At 37.7% G+C, this 20,016-nt stretch overlaps 1 long non-coding RNA gene and 1 other non-coding gene across 2 annotated transcripts in view; both read right to left on the reverse strand.

Moving 5' to 3' along the window:
- Positions 1–1,108: 1,108 nt before the first annotated feature.
- LOC125096569 (U6 spliceosomal RNA) lies at positions 1,109–1,215 on the reverse strand. Its single transcript, XR_007126251.1, has one exon. It is a non-coding gene; the product is annotated as a U6 spliceosomal RNA (small nuclear RNA).
- Positions 1,216–2,270: 1,055 nt separating this feature from the next.
- LOC125095288 (uncharacterized) overlaps positions 2,271–20,016 on the reverse strand; it is a 28,736-nt gene continuing 10,990 nt past the window's right edge. The window contains exons 2-3 of the long non-coding RNA XR_007125838.1: positions 15,881–15,956; positions 2,271–2,325 (exon numbers count right to left, since the gene is read on the reverse strand). This is a non-coding gene — a long non-coding RNA (uncharacterized LOC125095288). The remainder of the gene's footprint in view (positions 2,326–15,880; positions 15,957–20,016) is intronic.

Genomic DNA, 20,016 nt, shown 5'->3' on the forward strand with positions numbered 1-20,016 from the left:
CTCTTTAAAAATGTGTATGTTATGAGATAAATACTTTTTTATTTTCCTCATTTTCCCTATGGACACAGGGAGAATAAGCATTATACCCAAAGTCATATATATATATTAAGTGGTTGAGTCAGGGTTCTAACTTAGTTCTGTCTGACTCAAAGAAGCCCAGGATTTTATCTATTCCTTTGACAAAAAATAATAGGATAGATTTTTTTTTAATTTTTTTAAAAATTTTATTTATTTCTTTGACAGAGACAGATCACAAGTAGGCAGAGAGGCAGGCAGAGAGAGGAGGAAGCAGGCTCCCCGCTGAGCAGAGAGTCCGATCCCAGGACCCTGAGATCATGACCTGAGCCGAAGGCAAAGGCTTTAACCCACTGAGCCACCCAGGCGCCCCATAGGATAGATTTTTTTTCTTTTCTTTCTTTTTCCTAGAGAGGGAGGGGAGACAAAGGGAGCGGGAAAGAGGGAATCTTAAGTGTTCTCCATGCCCAGCACAGAACCTGATGTGGGGCTTGATCTCACAACCCTGAGATCATAACCTGAACCAAAATAAAGAGTTGGACACTTAAATGATTGAACCACTCAGGCACCCCAGATTGATTTTTTTTTAATTGAAGGGCAATTCATGTATTATATTAGTTTCAGGTATATATTTGTTTTAGGTGAATCACATAGTGATTCAACATTTATGTACATTACAAAATGCTCCACAAAAAGTGTAGTTACCACGTGTTACCTTACAAAGTCATACTATTACTAACTATATTCCTGATGGATTGACTCTTCTCAACAGGGATTTATTTGCCTGCATTAAAGAATCATCTTGTCTAGGCAATCTGCCTTTTGTTAATTCACTGAATGGTACCTATTCAATTATAGAATTATGTATACATATATATTTAAATCATATGTACTATGTGCACATTATATATATTATCATGTGCACAATAATATATATCATATATATTTACTAATGTTTTGCTAGTATATGAAAGCTAACATTTATGTAATGGTTACTGTGAGCCAAATTCTTAATTAAGTATTGTTAAAAGCAATGTTATCTCATTTAAACATCATACCTTATGAAGTAGATAGTGATATTTTCCACTTTTTAAAAAATGTAGAATGCTTCATGAATTTATATGTCATCCTTGTGCAGGGACCTTGCTAATCTTCTCTGGGTTGTTCCAATTTTAGTACATCTGCTTCTGAAGTGAGCACAATATTTTCCACTTATTATAGGTGACAAAACTGAGGTGCGAACAGAAGATAGGGACACTTTTCCTGAGCTCATATAGTTTATAAATGATGGAGCCAGGATTGGAAAACAAGACCATTTGATTCTTAAGATACATTTGTCATCTATGTCTTTTCAAATCTCTAAGCTGACCAGGGATTAAAAGCTTTTAGCAATATTTTTCAGGTGTCTTTTAATTATTTCTCTATTATTCACCACAGTTGGCTACTGGTATTTATGAAATGTTCTTTCTCATGAGAATGTAGGCACTTGAAAATGTACTTCATAACTACAGACCACCTCAGGGTATTAATTTTTATAAAGTAAAGTAATTCTGAACAATAACAAATAACAATAACAAAGCTAGAGGTATCATAATTCCAGATTTCAAGGTTTAATACAAGGCTGTGGTAATCAAACAGTATGGTACTTGCACAAAAAAAGACAAATCAATGGAATAAGAGAGAGAGTCCAGAAATAAACTCAAATTTATATGGAAAATTAATCTATGACAAAGGAGGCAAGAATATACAATGGGGAAGGTACTCTTTTCAATAAAAGGTGTTGGGAAAACTGAACAGCTACATACAAAAGAATGAAGCTGGACTACTTTATAACACCACACATAAAAACAAATTCAAAATGGAGGAAACACCTAAATGGGAGACCTGAAACCATAAAAATCCTAGAAGAGAACATAGGCAGTAATTTGACATCAGCTGTAAAAAAGTCTTTCTAGATTTTTCTCCTAAGGCAAGGGAAACAAAAGCAAAAATTAACTATTGGGAGTACATCAAAATAAAAACCTTCTGCACAGAAAAGGAAAACAATCAACAAAACTAAAAGACAACTTATTGAATAGGAGAAGATATTTGCAAATGGCAAGTCTAATAAAGTGTTAGTATCCAAAATACAACTGAACACCAAAAAATAAATGATCCACTTAAAAAATGGGCAGAAGACATGAACAGATTTCTCCAAAGGAGACATTCAGATGGGCAACGGACACATGAAAAGATATTCAACATCACTTACCATCAGGGAAATGCAAATCAGAACCACAGTGAGATATCCCCTCATACCTGTCAGAATGGCTAAAATGAAAAACAAAAGAAACAAGTGTTGGTGAGGAAGTGGAAAAAGTGGAAATCTTGCTCCCTTTTGGTAGTAATGCAGACTGGTGCAGCCACTGTGGAAGACAGTAGGCAGGTTTCTCAACACATTAAAAATAGACTTACCATATGATCTCATAATTATACTACTGGGTATTTATCCAAAGAATATGAAAACAGTAATTGGAAAGATATATACCCCTCTATGTTTATAGCCAAGATATGGAAGCAGCCCAAGTGTCCATCAATAGATGAATGAATAAGGAAGATACACACACACACACACACACACATATATGTGTATATATATATATAAGATATTCAGCCATTAAAAGAATGACATCTTGCCATTTGCAACAACATGGATGGACCTAGAGGGCATAATGCTGAGTGAAGTAAGTCAGAGAAAGACAAATATTCTATGACTTCACTCATATGTGGAATTTAAGAAAAAAACCCACAAAGGAACAAAGGGAAAAAGAGACAAACCAGAAAAACAAAACAAAGCCAAAGAAAACAAAAAACAGACTCTTAACTATAGAGAGCAAATTGACAATTACCAGATGGGAGGTGGGTGGTGAGATGAGTGAAAAATGTGAGGGGGATTAAGAGTATACTATTGTGATGAGCACTGAGTAATGTATAGAATTGTTGAATCACTATATTTTACAGCTGAAACTAATAAAGCACCATATGTTAACTATACTGGGATTAAAATAAAATAAAATAAAATAATAGCAGAGCATAAGAAATGCAGTCAGTGGTATTATAATAATGATGTAACAGGACAGTTGGTAGCTATACTTGTAGTGAACATAGGCAAAATGATAAGCTTGTCAAATCACTAGGGTGTACACCTGAAAGTAAGGTAAACTTGTGTGTCAACTATACTAAAAAAGTTATTTGGCAGTGTTTGCCAAAAAGAAATAGAAATTCTATTTCTAAAAAAAAAAAAAAAGAAACTCTTTTTTAACAGATGGAAGGAGTGATCGAATATGCATGAAAGGTAGAGACACAGAGACAACATCCACAGAAAATGAAAAGAAAATATGGGCTCAGATGCACTTTCACTGAAGCCAAGATTTCTTGCAAAGAGAGTGCTCTGAGATCTCAAATTTGTGGAAAAACTCTCCCTGGCAATTAGGTACTCTTAGTGGTTGGCAAGAGACTGAATAAACTTCTTCACAATGTGTCAAATGTCTTCAGTTTCATTCAACTGCCACACACACTACCCACACAACAGTAACTGGCTCTGGTTGGTTCAACAAAGATGCTCTTGTGATGGAATTAAGACTGAAATAAATTTCTTCCTCTTCTTAGTCCTGAAGAAGAGAAACAATAGTAAGACTTATAATCAAAATTAAGCCATTCAGAAAGAAGAATTTGCTTTCTCATCTTCTGATCTGGAACTTTCAGACAATACTTTTGGTAATACTCTTATTACTCTCAAGGGAAAATAAAGAGTAAACTCTTTAAGAGTGGAAACTGCACATTTTGCCGAGCATACACTACATGTTTGAGCAACAAACAAAAACATTTCTTTCAGTAGGAATGCCTTTTTGTTACTAGTTGGCAAAACTGCTTCCAGTTTTGATAGAAGTCATAATTAGCGACTTTCCATCAGAGTCTAACTAGAAATACCTAAAGTTGAAAAGGAAGACTCACAGATTAAAATGAGGCAAATTTGGGGCACCTGGGTGGCTCAGTGGCTCAGTGGGTTAGGCCACAGTCCCAGGGTCCTGAGATCGAGCCCCGCATCGGGCTCTCTGCTCGGAGGGGAGCCTGCTTCCCCCTCTCTCTCTCTGCCTGCCTCTCTGCCTATTTGTGATATCTCTCTGTCAAATAAATAAATTTTTAAAAAATGAGGCAGATTTACTTGGGTTTGTCCTTCATCTCCACAGAAAATTTAAAAATAAAGATATCAAACACAATAATCTGAGTTAGCTATTGATATGCTTGCTGCATTGGGATCTGTTGCAAGCAGGATTATTCATCCATATAGGCTATGAACTCAAGGAGTTAATGTATGATGGTGTAAGCTCAGATGGACGTTCGAGAGAAATTGTAACTTCTAGATAATCTTGGTGATGAGTCATATTAAGAAAATTGCCTATGGAAGCTTAAAGGTATTTGCTCAAACATAAAGCTATGTTCTCTGAGAGACCAAAAGCAATTGCTTCTGTTTGGAATAAAGATAGTATTGGGGATACTCCACGTCTAGTTCTTTTCTATTGTATATTAGAAATTAGTAATAAAAATGATATATTGGGGCACCTGGCAGGCTCAGTCCTTAGAGTATATGACTCTTGATCTTAGGGTTGTGAGTTCAAGCCCCATGTAGAGATTACTTAAAAATAAAATCTTTAAAAAATAAAAGGATATATTAATGAGTACATTTGTTTCCTTTGCCTGCATAATAAAGTAACAAGAACTGGGTGGCTTAAAATTACAGAAATTTATTGTCTCACAGTTCTGGATGTTAGAGGTTGAAAATGGGTAGCCTTGATTCCCTCTGAGAACTGTAAAGGGAAGTTTGTTCTGTGCTTCTCTCCCACCTTCTGGAGGATCACTGGCAATCTTTGGCTTATCGATGGGATATAGATTTATCTATAGAATATAGATATCATTCCTATCTCCTCCTATATGTCACATAGTCTCTTCTTCCCTCTCTTCATATTGTCTTTCCTTATGCATGTTTGTCTCTTTTATAAAGACATCAGTCATATTGGGTTAGACTGCATTTTGACTTGATGACTACATTTTATCTTAGTTATCTCTGCAGTGACCCTATTTTTAAATAAGGTTATATTCTGGGGCTCTGAGGGTTAGGATTTCGACATATCTTTTTTAGGAAATGCAATTCAGCTCAGAGCAATGTGTTACTAATAAAGCTCTTTTTTAAGGAAATGTGATTCCTACTGTTTTATGCAGATGCCGAAGTTGGTTCACAAATCTTATGCATGGAAACAGTGAAAATTCTGTAACTGGTGGAGGCTTTTTGAAATTATAGGTCCTGACACCTGAAACCTGCTGGAGTTATTGGAGGTATTGGAGGTATTGGAGATGCCCATCACTTTGTAGAGAGTGGAACAATAACATTTCATCAGAAGTGGCTTTTCTTAAAAAGAGGGAAGCCACAGAAGCTCCATTAATAGTGAAGAGAAAGTGGGCTTTCTCTTCTTTTAATTTGTCTAAATTCAAATGCAGCAGGAAAGGGACTCTTTGCTCCCCAGTGCTGTTCCCTGGATAGCATTGTTTTAGCACCATGAACAAACAACTACAACTACCTACCACAAGACTTCTCCTTTTGAAATTTATAGTCAAACTGTCTCTCCAATAGTTGGCTAGCCTCTATGGTCCATGCCCATGGACTCTAGTAATGGCCACCATTAGCTCACAGTTGTTCTTTCCACTCCTTTATTATTTCTGCTATTGTAACTAGTTTTACTAGAACCATCTGACTGAGGCAGAGGCCACTGAGTCCTTCTATTCACTCTGTTCTGTGAACACATAACACACACACACACACACACACACACACACACCAGGCCACCTCTCTACACCTGTAGAGATATAACTGCTCATACACATAGGACAACAGTCAGTGTTTAGCAAGAGTTTACTCCTTCACCCCAGATGATACTGTGGTGGTAGACTGGAGATATCTTTGAAAAGTTCTTGTACATTAACTAATGTTCTTCCTTTAATTCACTTAGTGCTATGAAGCCAAAAAGAGAGGTTTGGACCAAGTTATTAATTGAAATTTATAAATATTAATCTGGAAACAAGAAACTGAAAGAATGAGTAGAGGGGAAAAATGCTAAGTAGGCACCTTCCTGTTGTATCCATCCCTAAGTCCCCACTCTTCTCTCAGTGACTTGATTTTGATTTCAAGGTAACTTGCTCATGGACTCTCACCTTAACTTGTTTAAGAGATACTGTGACATTCTTACCTGGCTGACGACTTACAAAAATTCTAACTCCCGCTTTCCTAACAGCCAAGCTGTAACAATATTCCCAGCCATAAATATGACTCCAAGTGGATTTAAAAAAGAAAAAAAACTACCCACATTTGATAAAAAAAATTGCTTTAGAAGATTTTATACTATATTCAATTCAGTTTCACCAATGCCTATATTCAGAAAATATGGTCTTCTAGATCATTTCTAGATAATTTTACTTTTTTTTTTTTTTTTAAGGAGAATGATAGGAATTTCATCAGCCCTTATATAGGTAGACTTTGGAAAGAAAACAGGTAGATGATTTGACTTGGAGTATGAGGGAAGACAAACATGAAAGATATAAAACCCTGAACTTAGTATTGAATTCTGTAGCCAATTACTAGGTGTCGGAAAATTTCTTACAGTATGAGAAGTGACATGTAATTGTAAAGCCAAAGGGAGGAAAAAACTCGATTGGGCATGTGTTTGCATCATCTCAGGCACCTGGAGAAGCATGAGGTCTATTGTGCATATTTGAAAGCCCACATGTTCCCTACCCTGATTTAAATATACTCGGCAATCAGCAGCTGGGTTTTATCTTATTATTTATAATTTATGAGTATTCTTATGCCCTTGAAATACCCACAATTTTCATTACCCAATTTTTTTCTGGTTTGTCACAGATTCCACTGTGTTCTTGGCCATTCAGTTCCCTTTGTCATTCCTTGGTTTCCTCATTTGTAAGAATGGGGACATTACACTTGTCACTTCCTTCTCTCAGACTGCTGGGAAGATTAATGACATAATATGCTTAAAGACCTGTTGGACTCTTTGGAAACAAGGTGCTACATATGCACAGTATTTCATCCTTATTGATCTTCACTTTGAGGGAAAATTAAGTAAAATGAACACAGCTGGGGCTTAGGTTAGAGTAGGATGCAGGGGCTGAAACTATCATTTGGGAAAACAATTCCCGTTACTTTGGAACAGGTTTTCTTTTCAAGGACCTTGCAAATGAGATCCTGTGCATTTTTTTTCGTAATTGATTTTCTGTGTGATGATTCTCTCTGAAGCTCATTGTCATCTCATAATTTCCTTGTAGCATGTAAAGTTTGTGCTTTTCATGATAATTTATAGAAACCATGTTACAGAAAATAGAAGATTCTTAAAAATAAAAAGTGGCAAGTGAAAGTATGCAAGAAAGCATTTCTTTTTTTTTAAGATTTTATTTATTTGACAGAGATAGAAATCACAACTAGGCAGAGAGTCAGGCAGAGAGAGAGAGAGGGAAGCAGGCTCCCTGCTGAGCAGAGAGCCTGTTGCGGGGCTCAATCCCAGGACCCTGAGATCATGACCTGAGCCGAAGGCAGAGGCTTCAACCCACTGAGCCACCCAGGCGCCCCACAAGATAGCATTTCTATGAAAAAAATGGGAGAACAGTAGCTTCTACCATTATGTTCTTTCAAGAAATAAAGTTCAGATGTTAGAGTCTGGACTTTTGAAATTGTAGACATACCTAACAATATCAAAACAATTCCATTGCACAGAACAGAGACTAGGAAGCATTCTCACATGGATCATTGGTGTGAGGGGACACTTAGGATCCATAAGAGACCCCCTCAAACCTGTCATCTTTGATCCCATGTTCAGGGGTTACCTACAGCCAACTACAAAGTGCTAACGTTGCATTGAATTCCTGTAGTGTTCTTCACATTTTACACATCTTGTTTAGTCTTCACAACAGTTCCATTATTTTCCTCATTTGCAAAGTTAGGTGAAATAACTTGCCTTCGTTCACACAGCTAGAAAGTAGAAGAGCCTGGATTGAAAGTTATTTGGTGCAAGTCTGTGCCTACCATTGTTATAGTCTACTGTTTCTGAGAAGGAATTCAAAAGCTGATCCTGTATTCAGTGAGTGCTTTTGTTAAAACAAAAGCTGTTTTAACAGTTCCAAGTTCTGTGGAGGGCATTAAATGTGTCTTGTCCATCTTTGTGGGAAACCCGATCATAAGCCCAGCATCTATGCATAGGAAGGATTTCTGCAAAGGAGATGTTGTTATCTCCTTGATCTAGATAAGAAACTGAAGGCTTCCAGGCATTAAGCACTGTGCCCGTAATCCTGTAGCTGATAAGGAGCAAAGCCAGGACTGTGCTGCAGCACTTTGGACCCTGATCTGTGGTTCCTTCCATGATACTGCAGCTTCCTCCACTCTTTTTTTCTCTGTGTTCCCAGGTTTCTTAATTTAATAAAGTTCTTGATCACATCTTAAGCTCTGTAGGAAACTTAGGGAACATGCTATGTACACTGAAACAGTAGGTACTTTTAGTCTTCAAAAGACAGAGAGGGGAATAGGCATATATGGAGTTCCTGCAAGGTACCACGAATATGGCTAAATATATTAATAATCTCATTCAATTTCATTTTCTTAACTATTCCATGATGTAGTATTGACTATGGTCCCATTTTACAGATGAGGAAATTCAGGCCAATAGCAGTTAAATTACCTGTCCAAGGTCACATAGCCATTTCAACCCAGGTCAGCCTGACTCCAAACCCCAAAATCATTCATTCAGCTACACGAAAATGGTAACATAGTACAGTGTCTCTCAAAGTTTTATTTTAATCTAATTGTATAATGAATGACCAAGATTATTTCTATTTTCTTTACTGGAGAGGCAGATTTTATTGAATCTTTGTAGTTCATTGTCAAAATAATATTTTCACTGAATGTGAAGTTAATTTAATTTGAATTTCACATTAATTTGAATGTGATTACTACTCATTAATGAAGTGAACTGAAAAAACGATGGAAGTTTGTTTATTACAGGAACAGTTCCTTCTGAGAGAGCTAGAATTCTTTGCATGCTTTTGTCTACTGCCAGGCTGCTAGTCCGCCAGAAGTGCTGGCCTTCTCATCAACATCAGGTAATCACTGGTTTCCCCTTTCCACCCACCTCGCCTTCCTATCGCAAAACACTAACATTCTTGCTTTCAGTGAGAGCCAGTAACTCCAATCCCTTTATTCCCTCTGCTTCAGCTCCCTCTTCTTTTTATCTGTAGAGGTTTAATACCCACACTTAAAGAGAAACCTGCTGTCAGGATGCAGCAGATGCCACCTCTGCCTTTGCCACTGCTGGCCAAAAGCCTAGGCCAGTGACAGTTGGGCAGGAATGAGGAAAGGAGCATGTGGGGGACCAAAGAGTGATGATGATAAGATACTGGCGAAGCAAAGTGGAATAGCAGCTGGTATGTGGAAAGTGTCATTAATGTTCTAAAGAGGATCTAAAGTCATTCTTGGAAATGTAGGCTGTAAGATGAAACTTACAACCCAAGAATTTATTTTTATGGTTGTCTTGCTTCACAATAAAGAGATGAGATGCCATCTATCAGCCAGGTTGTGAACAATGTCAGAGATTTGAAACATTTGCTTCCTTGATTTGGATGTGGACAGTGGTATATCACATCCCATGCATGCGTCTGGGGTGTCTTAAAGAATCAGTCTTGTCTTCCGAAATGAATGCTCAAAGCTTCATGTCTCAGAGTCTAGGATCCCTACATGTTCAGCATGTTGAGCTGTGTGGTAGAGATGAGGTAATACTTCTAGCTTCTGCACCCCTTACTGACATAGCACTTCGAGTATAATTACTGAACCTGGAGAAGGGCATACCATCTCCCAGAGTTTAGCCAGGAATAGTGCCTACTTGCCAGATCTTCTGGCTGGGGAACTAGATTTGGGACTTTCCACAGGAAGTTTGATGGGACTTTTCTATTTGCTTGAGCTCATGGCCTCTGGGGTCGGGGTACAGCAGTAATCTATGCCCAAATTAAACTGGGGTCTTTTGTGTGGTTAGAGATCTTTCAGATCCTTCTTTCTAGTTAGGATGAAGATGTTTCTACTGAAACCAAGCATCATTATCTTGCCAAATCCGTATAACTGGGGCTTGACTCATCTCTTCTTATTTCCAGCTTGCATATGAAGGAGGTATTCTTTGTCCTAGCTATTCTTTTGCAAAGGGTAATTCTATTCACTAGTGCTTCACTCAGTCAAAAAATTGTATTCTAAGATGGCCAGGCTTGCACATATCCAGAGCTATTCTAACTTCCTAGCACCAGCAGCCCTCTCCAGAGAGCCAGTTTGCTAGAAGACTGGCTCCCAGCAGGAGTTGGTATCCAGTTGCCTTGTAAATGCAGAACATTTAGTGTAAAGTTGGGCCGGCTTTGGAGTCACAGTGGCTGGTTTCAAACCCTTCCTTTGTACCAGCTGTGTGACAGGCCAAGTTACTTAAACTCTGAACCTCATTTGAAAACAGAGACACTAATTTCTATCTGATAGACCATGGTAATGTAGAGTCTAAGGCTCTCAAGGTTACTGTAGATATGTAGCCCTCTCAATACAGCCCAGAAGTCTTGGCTGCCCCCTGCCAGGAGGGCACTGTCCACATAGCTGTGAACGTTGCCATCAACAGTGTTACTGCAATGAGCTGAGCAGACAGGAGCACATGGGTTCAGCATACATATTAACCAGAAGGATTTATAAAACCTTAGCTCTCTCTGTTCAGCCAACCAAACATCCCATTCCTGGAAATATTTGGAGAAATTTTAATTGCAGGTGAGATGTAATGCAAATGAGGATGAAGCCAAATAAATACTGTGTTTTGACTATTATTAATGTTAGCTATTATGCTTTATACACCCAGGGCTATTGTGGTCTATGCAACACCTGTTACATATTTATGTATCTGAGCCTTTCCTTAGTCATTTCATGTACAGCCACTGTCTTGGCCGTGGAGCTCATATAAGAAGGAAAGATGGGGTAATTAAGTCAAACCTTATGATTTCCTGAAATTAACAGTAGACTTTCCATTTTTTATTCCAATCTCTCCCTCTAGCATTTTCATTTTCACAGTTGAGATCGGTTCTTTCTGAAATTTAAGTAGAACGAAGAACAGGCAAACTCAAATAGAAAAATAAATCCAGGTCATCCAAACTGAAATTGTATTTTGGGTCATCTGTGAAATGTCTTTGACCTCCTTTTGTTTCCACAAATGGAAAAAGTACAGCCAATTCCATAATTTTAAGGGTTATGAACAAAGCACTAGAAAATACTTTTAAAATTAAAGTCATGCCCATCTTAATTTCCAGCTTTAAGCACAAAGTTGGCACAAAACAGGCAGTTAAATAGTCTGTTTCATGAGTAAAATAGTACTGTATGTGGTACATAGTTCTTTGTTTACCCAGGAAACTCTACTGTGGAGCAGAAAAAATACTTAATTAGGAGTCTGGAAACCTTGATTCTAGTCCCAGAATGACCTTGAATTAATAAGGTGACTTCCCTTCTTAGAACTTTATGTTCCTTATTTGCCACTTGAAGGAGCTGGTGCTCTCTGGTTTCTCCTTTCATTGCCAACACATTAATGATTTCATTTAATCAATAATGTAGAAGGATTATAGTATTAACAGTTCTCTTCTGAGATCTAGTAGAGGTCAAATGGTTTAGGAAGGTGGGGGAAGGGAGAAGAGGAGGAGGGAGAGGAAGATGTGGGAGAAGAGGAAGAAAAGGATAGGAAGAGGGAGAAAGAAAAGGACGATTGCTTTAGATGCCTTGGAACAGTACCAGCCCCACATGCTATTATGAAATAACTATGGTTTATCTTTGTAGTTCTCACCATTCTATATTCATTCAGTTCCCAGCTCCCATGCTCTCTCCAGATGTCCAGATGACAGTGTTCACTTGGTGATCTAATCTTCCCATTCTCCCTAGGTGTGTCCTACCAATAGTCCCTATACCTGAAAATCTCATCTTTCTTCTCCCAGTCTAACCAACCACACATCTAAATCCAGCTACAAGTTGGAAGATGCTTAATTAATGCCTAAATGAGAGTAATTTAATCTTTAACCCTCCTCCAGATACTTAATCAGTTATATATATTTTTTAAAAAGATGCCTGCAACTAGCCTGTTAGCAGAGAATGAAGTGAAGGGGAAATGCAACTGGCTGGGAGCAGAGTTGCATGGGTACCACCAGAGCCATGCAGGTCTTTTGGGCTTTTGCTCTTCACACTAGTTGCCTGGAAGTGCCTCCTGGTTCCTTAGCCTCTTCCCGTTCTTTTTGTCTGAACACAGAGATGCTAACAAGTGAGCTCTTATCACAGTAGCTCCCTTGGGGCATCATAAATTCTTCAAGAAATAAATTAGGATATAAATAAACAAACATAACCAAACAAATGAATAAATAACCCACAGCTTCCTTGGTGATGACATCCAGGCCTGTGACTGTGGGAGTGGAAAGAACCTGTGACTTCTAAGTGACAAATGCTTACGTCTTAACAGCATCAAAATAATAATGAAAGGCAATCGATGTTGACCTGGGATGAAGTAACTCAAGTGATTTCTTGGACTCTCTGCTTTCCCTCAAAAACCCATTTATTCCCACCCAGGTATTAAATAAACAAGGAACAAGGAACCAGAGTTTTCTGCATCATCCTTCCTTACTCTTTCCAAACCCAGTTCAGTAGATGTAGCTCAAGCCAGAGGTTCTGTTGCAGCTGCAACAAGAAGTAAGGACCCCAGCTACCAGATTAGATTAGAAGGATCAGTTGTCTCCCAACAAATGAAGAATGCCACAGTAGAGGAGGGCTGGAGTCTAAGGACTTACCAGCACACTAAGCTATGACCATAAGGCTTAACCTGAACCCCTGATCACAATGGCGAGTACTGGTACTTCCCTAATCATGTAGCTAAAAGCCAGCAACACGTGGACTGCATCTCACCTCGAGAGCCTGGACACACCTGCCTGCTGCTCCAGAATGCAGGGGCCAGTGGGAGACACCTACATTTTCTTGTCTGTATGATTGTCCCCAGGGATATTGTTCTAGAAGACTTTGTTTGTGTGCTGCCTGCTCATTGTCCCTTATTTGTACAACAGGATACCAAATAACTATTCATCATCTAGTTTTTTGCTTCCTAAGCTTTTTTACATTTCTGAGAAAAATGCCCATATACAGTCATAGAAGAATCTCACATACAATTCCTAGAGTTTTCTGGATGGGTTGAAGATCAATTGAGTGGACCCTAGGTCAAGAACCCTGATAGAAGGAGCCATCTTGCTCAGGAAAAGCAGTGCTAGAGATACTAGATATCTCTGATAGAGGTGTGTGTGGTATTGGAGCAGGCACAATCTAGAGGCATTATAAATACCATAAACTTTCTACATTTACTTTCTCTTCCCAGACACCCTATCTAAAATAGAACCTTTCCTTATGTTTCTCTATCTTTTCACTACTTCCTTCTTCTGCAGAAACACTTATTACCACCAGATAAAAAGGGTCTCCAAAAAGTTGGGAAGCATAGACTATGCTTATTTTTAAAATATATTAGTTATATTTTCAAATAATATACTCACTATGTTTTCCTTCAAATTTTAAATACCTTTTCAGGTGATGCAGTTCTGAATTTAAAGCGATGGTCTATTTCCTTATCTAAAAAAGTACAACGAAGGGTAGCTCAGTCCATTAAGCATCCAACTCTTGATTTTGGCTCAGGTCTTGATCTCAGGGTCCTGAGATTGAACTCTATACTGGGCTTCACACTGAGCATGGAGCCTGCTTGGGATTCTCCCTCTCCTCTGCCCCTCCCACCCCAGTCTCTCTCTCAAATAAATAAATAAATAAGTAAATAAGTACAATGACATATTTTCCTTAAATTTCTAGACTTTATGGGCAGTCTTAAGTATGTGTATTATACTGGTAGGTAGTCCTAAGAACATCTCAGTCAGAGGAAGGGGATTAAAAAGCACATTAGTATGGATGCATGTTTATTTGATTTCATCATTAACATTAGTTATTACCTCCACAATTATGATTGGAATATATAATCTCAAGTCCCATTAAGTCTTATTCTTCTAGTCTCAGCAGGCTCTTGTATCAACTAATTAACACAAAGGTCATTGTTCTCATTTTTAGAATACCAACAGATTGTAAAAACACAACACTGATTTGCTGCCAGGTTGGGAAACACACAGCATGAACAGAATCTTCTTCTGCAGCATGAGAAGGAATGGGCTTTTTCTCATCATGCCTCTGCATGGATAGAACTGATCCAAGATCAAGAGGAAAGTTGTGATCAAAATCTCTCTGGATTGGGAATATTGTTAGGAGTGTACATCCAGCTGTGGAATCCTAATGATTTTCTTGAACATGGTGGCCCTGGGTCTCTCCTCAGCTGAGAGATGATTCAGTCAGCAAATATTGATCATGTCCCTACTGCCAGTGGTGTGCTGGTGGCATAACACAATTGCTGGGAAGGGACTCCCACTCTTACAGTGGTTAACTGAAAGTGAACACAGCAAGCTACTTAATTGTTATATAAGGCAGAGGGTTACACATGCCAGAAAAAGGTGCAGATTGATTTCTCTTGCCCATAGAAAAGGGTCAGAGGAATGAAATATAACTTCTAGTTCGAAAGGAAACAGGATGAGCTTGACATAAGTGAAGCCAGTGAGGTAAACCTGGAGAATGAGAAGGATTTGGATATGCAATGATGAAGGAAAGTATATTCTAGCACCTTTGCAAAGGCATAATACAGAGGACCCCCAGAACTCTAGCATAGCATTCGTGTATTTTCTGTAAGTTGCAGGTCTTTTCTGGTGTCCTACCTCTGCTTCGCTCATCTGTCTTACTGATTAGCCTCAGTTTGGCAATGTCAGTAGGGACCAAGGGGGAATTCTTTAATGCAGGCTGATACTTCTATTTTGCTGATAAGTGCTGGAAAAAAACAAATTAATGAAGGCTCTATACTATCTTAGAAGCATAGCTAAGAATACAAATCAGTATAGCATCCATTTTGGAGGAAATCTTTAAAAATCTGAAGTTAAGTAGGGAAGTTTACCACAACTAAAGTTTTTCTGGCAGAGAACAAATAATAACTAGTCAGATAGAGAAAATAGCTCTTCTGAAAGACTCCTGTGATAGTTGAAAAAAATATAACAAACCAAAAACAGTTTTCTTCTATCAGAACTGAGATATAAAAGAGATGTCACAGGAATAGCTCATACATGAAACAAAACTGACATGTTCAGGGAGCTCAGTTTCCCAGGACTTGACTTTTGAACACCAGAAGAAACAGAAATAGTCTCTGGTGGGGTAATACATTGAAAGTTGAGTCCAGATTTTTCCTTCCCCTTCATTTTGTTTGAAATTCAGTACATACTCTTGCTAAATTTGCTTCTGCTTTTACCCAAATATGAAATGTAATTTCTTTATAAATATATCCCATGTGCATTACATTTACTTAATGTAAAACATTACGTGTATCCATAAGTGTAATTTTTGCACATGTGCTTTTTCAAGTGCGGTCCTTTGTCTCTCTTGTTCCCTTTATGTTGGCTCCAGGACGGCCCAGTCTTCCTTTCACCTACATAACCCTCTGCTCAATCTTTGTGAGCACCTAGGATGTGTAGAGCCTATTTGCTGCAAGCTCATACAATCATAATTTTCATATATACAAATATACCTGCATAGGGAGATTTTCAGTGGTTTTCTGTACACAAAAAACAGCATCACGCTCATCATATTTCTTGATCTTGTTTTTCCACTCACCATTTCTTCGTGGAAATCAGTCCAAGTCAAGTGCTTTACCTCTCATCCATTCTTGTTAATGATTGCATTGGGTTTCCTGGTGTGGATACCAAATTCAAGGTTATCATGACTTGCTTTGTTCTTGGGGTGAATAATTTTAAAAGCCACCAAAATAATTATTTCAAATGGCAACAAGCTAGACATATATAAGCATGTTTTTACATCAGCCGTCAATATTAAGAAGCTAATTAGATCTGTGCATATTACGGGGAGACACTGGAGACTTCCATTGTTCATACTCTTCCTCCTTTCATCTCACCCACCACCCTAGTAGTATTGGAAGCTTCACCAGCAGGCAGGAGAACAGACAGGTAAAGACTGTGTTTAAAGTATCATTTCAGGGGCGCCTGGGTGGCTCAGTGGGTTGAATCCTCTGCCTTCGGCTCGGGTCATGATCCCAGGGTCCTGGGATCGAGCCCCGCATCGGGCTCTCTGTTTGGCAGGGAGCCTGCTTCCTCTCCTCTCTCTCTCTGCCTGCCTCTCTGCCTACTTGTGATCTCTCTGTCAAATAAATAAATAAAATCTTTAAAAAAAAAATAAAGTATCATTTCAAGTGAAACTGGTATTAGGCTGGTTTCTATTGTATACTCATTCAGTAACAATGTCCTGCCTTCTTGGCATTATTCTCCTATATGGCAGTTTTTGGCTCCAGCCTAGTTCTGTCCACATCCTGTGTCACTTAGTCCATCTGCCATATTATCCAAGTGCAAACCTCTCCCTTGCCTTCTCTTCCTGTACTGTTCATATCTGTCCGGTTTCGTCATTCCTCCTTGCTGAGCTAACCTCTTTTTTGTTGTGCTCCGCTTCCTGAATGTTCATTGTTTCTCCACCTCAGTATCTCTGGCTCTACTCCTCATCACATGTCCACAAGAACCACCAAGGATTGTTTTTAAGTTTGAACTGCAGGAATAGCTCTTTACTTGCTTTCATCCTTCATGAGCTTACTGACCCCTCGAGTGCGCTGTCTGTATTGTCTTACCTATCTCATGGGCCCAGAACTCAGCACAGTTAAGAAGCAAATGCTCCAAGAAGCAAATGCTCAGGAGCCATTTGTTGTGCTGACTTTATAGCATTTGTACTTGTTACACAATCATTTAGGCTCCCAGAATCTGTTACTTCTCACCGTTGGCTCCATACCTCCTTTAGTCACCAGCTACCCGTGAAACATCTCCTGTTTGCTCCTTTCCCTCTACCCCTTCCTCTCCCAACACTTCAGTTTAGCTCCTTTTTCTTCCTCTGGGCTACTGTACAAAGGTCCTCTGAGGAGCCATCCTGTTTCCTGTATCTCTTCAGTCCAAATTATTAAATGGAAACTTCTCAAATCTTAGCTCTCATTTTGTCATTTACTTAGTCAACAAGCTCCAGTGCTTCAGCCAGTTGGATACAACCAGACCTCTCATCCTGGCTTTCAAATGTCTCCCATGCCTTGGTACCAAGCTCTGTGTCCAGGCTTATCCAGACCACACTACACGGTCTTGTCATATTCATCCTTGACTATTATGTATTTTCATTTCCTATATTTGCAAATTTTAGCTGTTTAATATGTGCCTTATTTATTTCCTTTTTTGCACACCTTAAATATGGACTCATCTCTATTGTGGATAACTTATCCATTCTGAAAGGTCTTAAAAATCACTGTCAGATTTCACAGCCTTTGTGAGACCTGCTTTAATTTCTTTCAACCAGATGTCATTCTCTCTGCACAAACTTCATTGTGTTTTGTTTATGCCACTCTCTGGTTCTTTTATGTATATATACACACACATATATATTATTGTGTATATTTTAATTATGTTTATTATATTAAATATTACATTATTTGTTAAGATATATATTATTTACTATATGATTATATATACTATATTTTAATATATAATCATTATATATATACACACAGATATATGTGTGTATATATATATATATATATTTGTAGTTCCTTTAATTATATATTTTGATTACTAGACTATAAACCTTTTAGACTAGAGATCATGCTTTATCGATTTTTGTTTTTTGCATCATGTGTTTCAAATGGGATTCATGAACTTAAATATAAATTTTAAAGAACAATTTAACTGTTCCTTACAAAATCCCCAGTAACTTTGGACCAGCTTTATAACCTTCAATAGGAAAAAATTAAAGCCAGATCTTCTTGACTAAAAGTATAGTATCATAATATGTTTGTTGTAAGAGTGGTCTAAATTTAAATAAAAAGTAATTTTTACTATATATTTTAAGTAATATTCATGGATATAGAATACTCTTTCAAGGAGTTATACCCTTTTTTTTGGAGTTATCCCCTCTTAACTAATACTTTAGAACAATAATGAGTTTTGAAATATTTTTGACACATTCAAAATCTTCTAAGATTGTTAATCCATATGGTTGTTGAAAGATAAGATTTTTATTTACAGACCGCATAAATGCTGGTCCAAGGCATTTCTTTCCAACATAAAAAAATGTAATTTTTTTCTCAAGTGTTAGTAAAAAACTAGCAACATTGTAACCCAAGTAAAACATGTGCTGTATAAGTCTTTGTTATGTACAGTTATTGCTTTTTAAAGATAATTTTTTAGAGAAACAATTCACTCAAAAATATGAAATTTTCATTCCCCCTAGACCCATTTGTTATAAGCAAGAATTTTCCTGGCCAAAATGAATCAAAGGAATTTAATGTTAGTGTGCTTGGCATTATGGTTTTTCCTGGATCTGAAAGGAAGGACCTTTCCTTTCTTCTCTCTCTCTCTTTTTTTTCTTATTGCTTAGCAAATATGCATTTTTTTTCTTTCATGGCCTTTTGCCTTATTTTGACCACAAAACAAGCAAGCAAGCAAGCAAGCAAATGAACACAAAAACTCTAGGACATGTTGTGTATGGAAAAATCAGCATAATTCATAAGAACAATCTTCTATAGCCTTTACTGAACTTTAAAAAAGGACTCTCATGTAAATGTGCCAGTTATCCCATTATCAGACCGTGTATTAATAGACTGAATTAAAATTCAACTATAGAAAAAGTTTAAAATCAATAGCAAACATACACCATCATTATAAATTTAAGTCACATTTAATCTCGTTTCTGCAGAATGATTATTAATTGCTTTTTGTTTAGATAGCTTTCTTGAAAATGAATGCAGTGATGATTTATTTAGATGTCTCAAATTCTGTGATATTTGTGATTGATGTGTATTTTAGTTAGTGATAGATTTCAGGACCTCACCATGCGTATCCTACTGGATGTGTTTCTGTTGATTCTGAGTTAGGAAATGAATGTGGAGGTAAGTGTTCAGGCTTGGCTCTGCCCTTAGCTTTGTGACCATGGATCTTATTTTCTTCCTTTGCATATATGAATATCTATTAATCTAGTCTGTTCTTCCTAGGAATGTATATGGAAAAGAGCTCCACCCAGGAATTGGTCCTCTGATAATTTCTGTTGTCCTTCTCCCTTTTAACTTTATCAATGAACATATTATACTTTTTATGTGCTACTTAGCAGGGACTTTCCAGACCCCACTGGGGGTTCAGCTCCATTCTTATGATCTTGGAAAGGCCAAGACCATGATATTGATTTGATAATCTCTCCTGAGTATGGAATCACAGCAATTGACAGATACCTGTCCTCAGACAGGCACAGTTCTACATGGAAAAGTTTGACAGAGGTGTAAATGGACTTGGTACCAACTCAGAGTAGTTTTACATTGCATGCACCCCAGAAGGTTGGAGCAAATAAGTGACCAGACAACACCACTAGTCAAAATTAAGACCAACATTTGATAGGTCATAGCATGAAACATTTCCCAAACATTCCACAAACAAAGTCTGTGACATTGGGAAATGTTTATGAAATGACTTTGAATCACTGTGATACACTGCCCCCCCCATTAATTATTTACATGGGATTTGATTTATTTAACTTTGATTTTTGCTACATTTTGGCTACCAATACTTCTAAGTAATGTGAGGTTATATTTAACTACCACCGCAGAAATATATGGTAACTCAAATTCATAGAAGTGTGACTCCTGAAACACTAGGCTGAATCTCATGCAATCTTTGCTATTTTGATTCTTTAAAATTTCTGGTCTGTAAGGGGCAGCTTTG

The sequence above is a fragment of the Lutra lutra genome, chromosome 3 (genome assembly GCF_902655055.1).
Source record: "Lutra lutra chromosome 3, mLutLut1.2, whole genome shotgun sequence".
In the NCBI taxonomy this organism is placed as follows: Eukaryota; Metazoa; Chordata; class Mammalia; order Carnivora; family Mustelidae; genus Lutra; species Lutra lutra.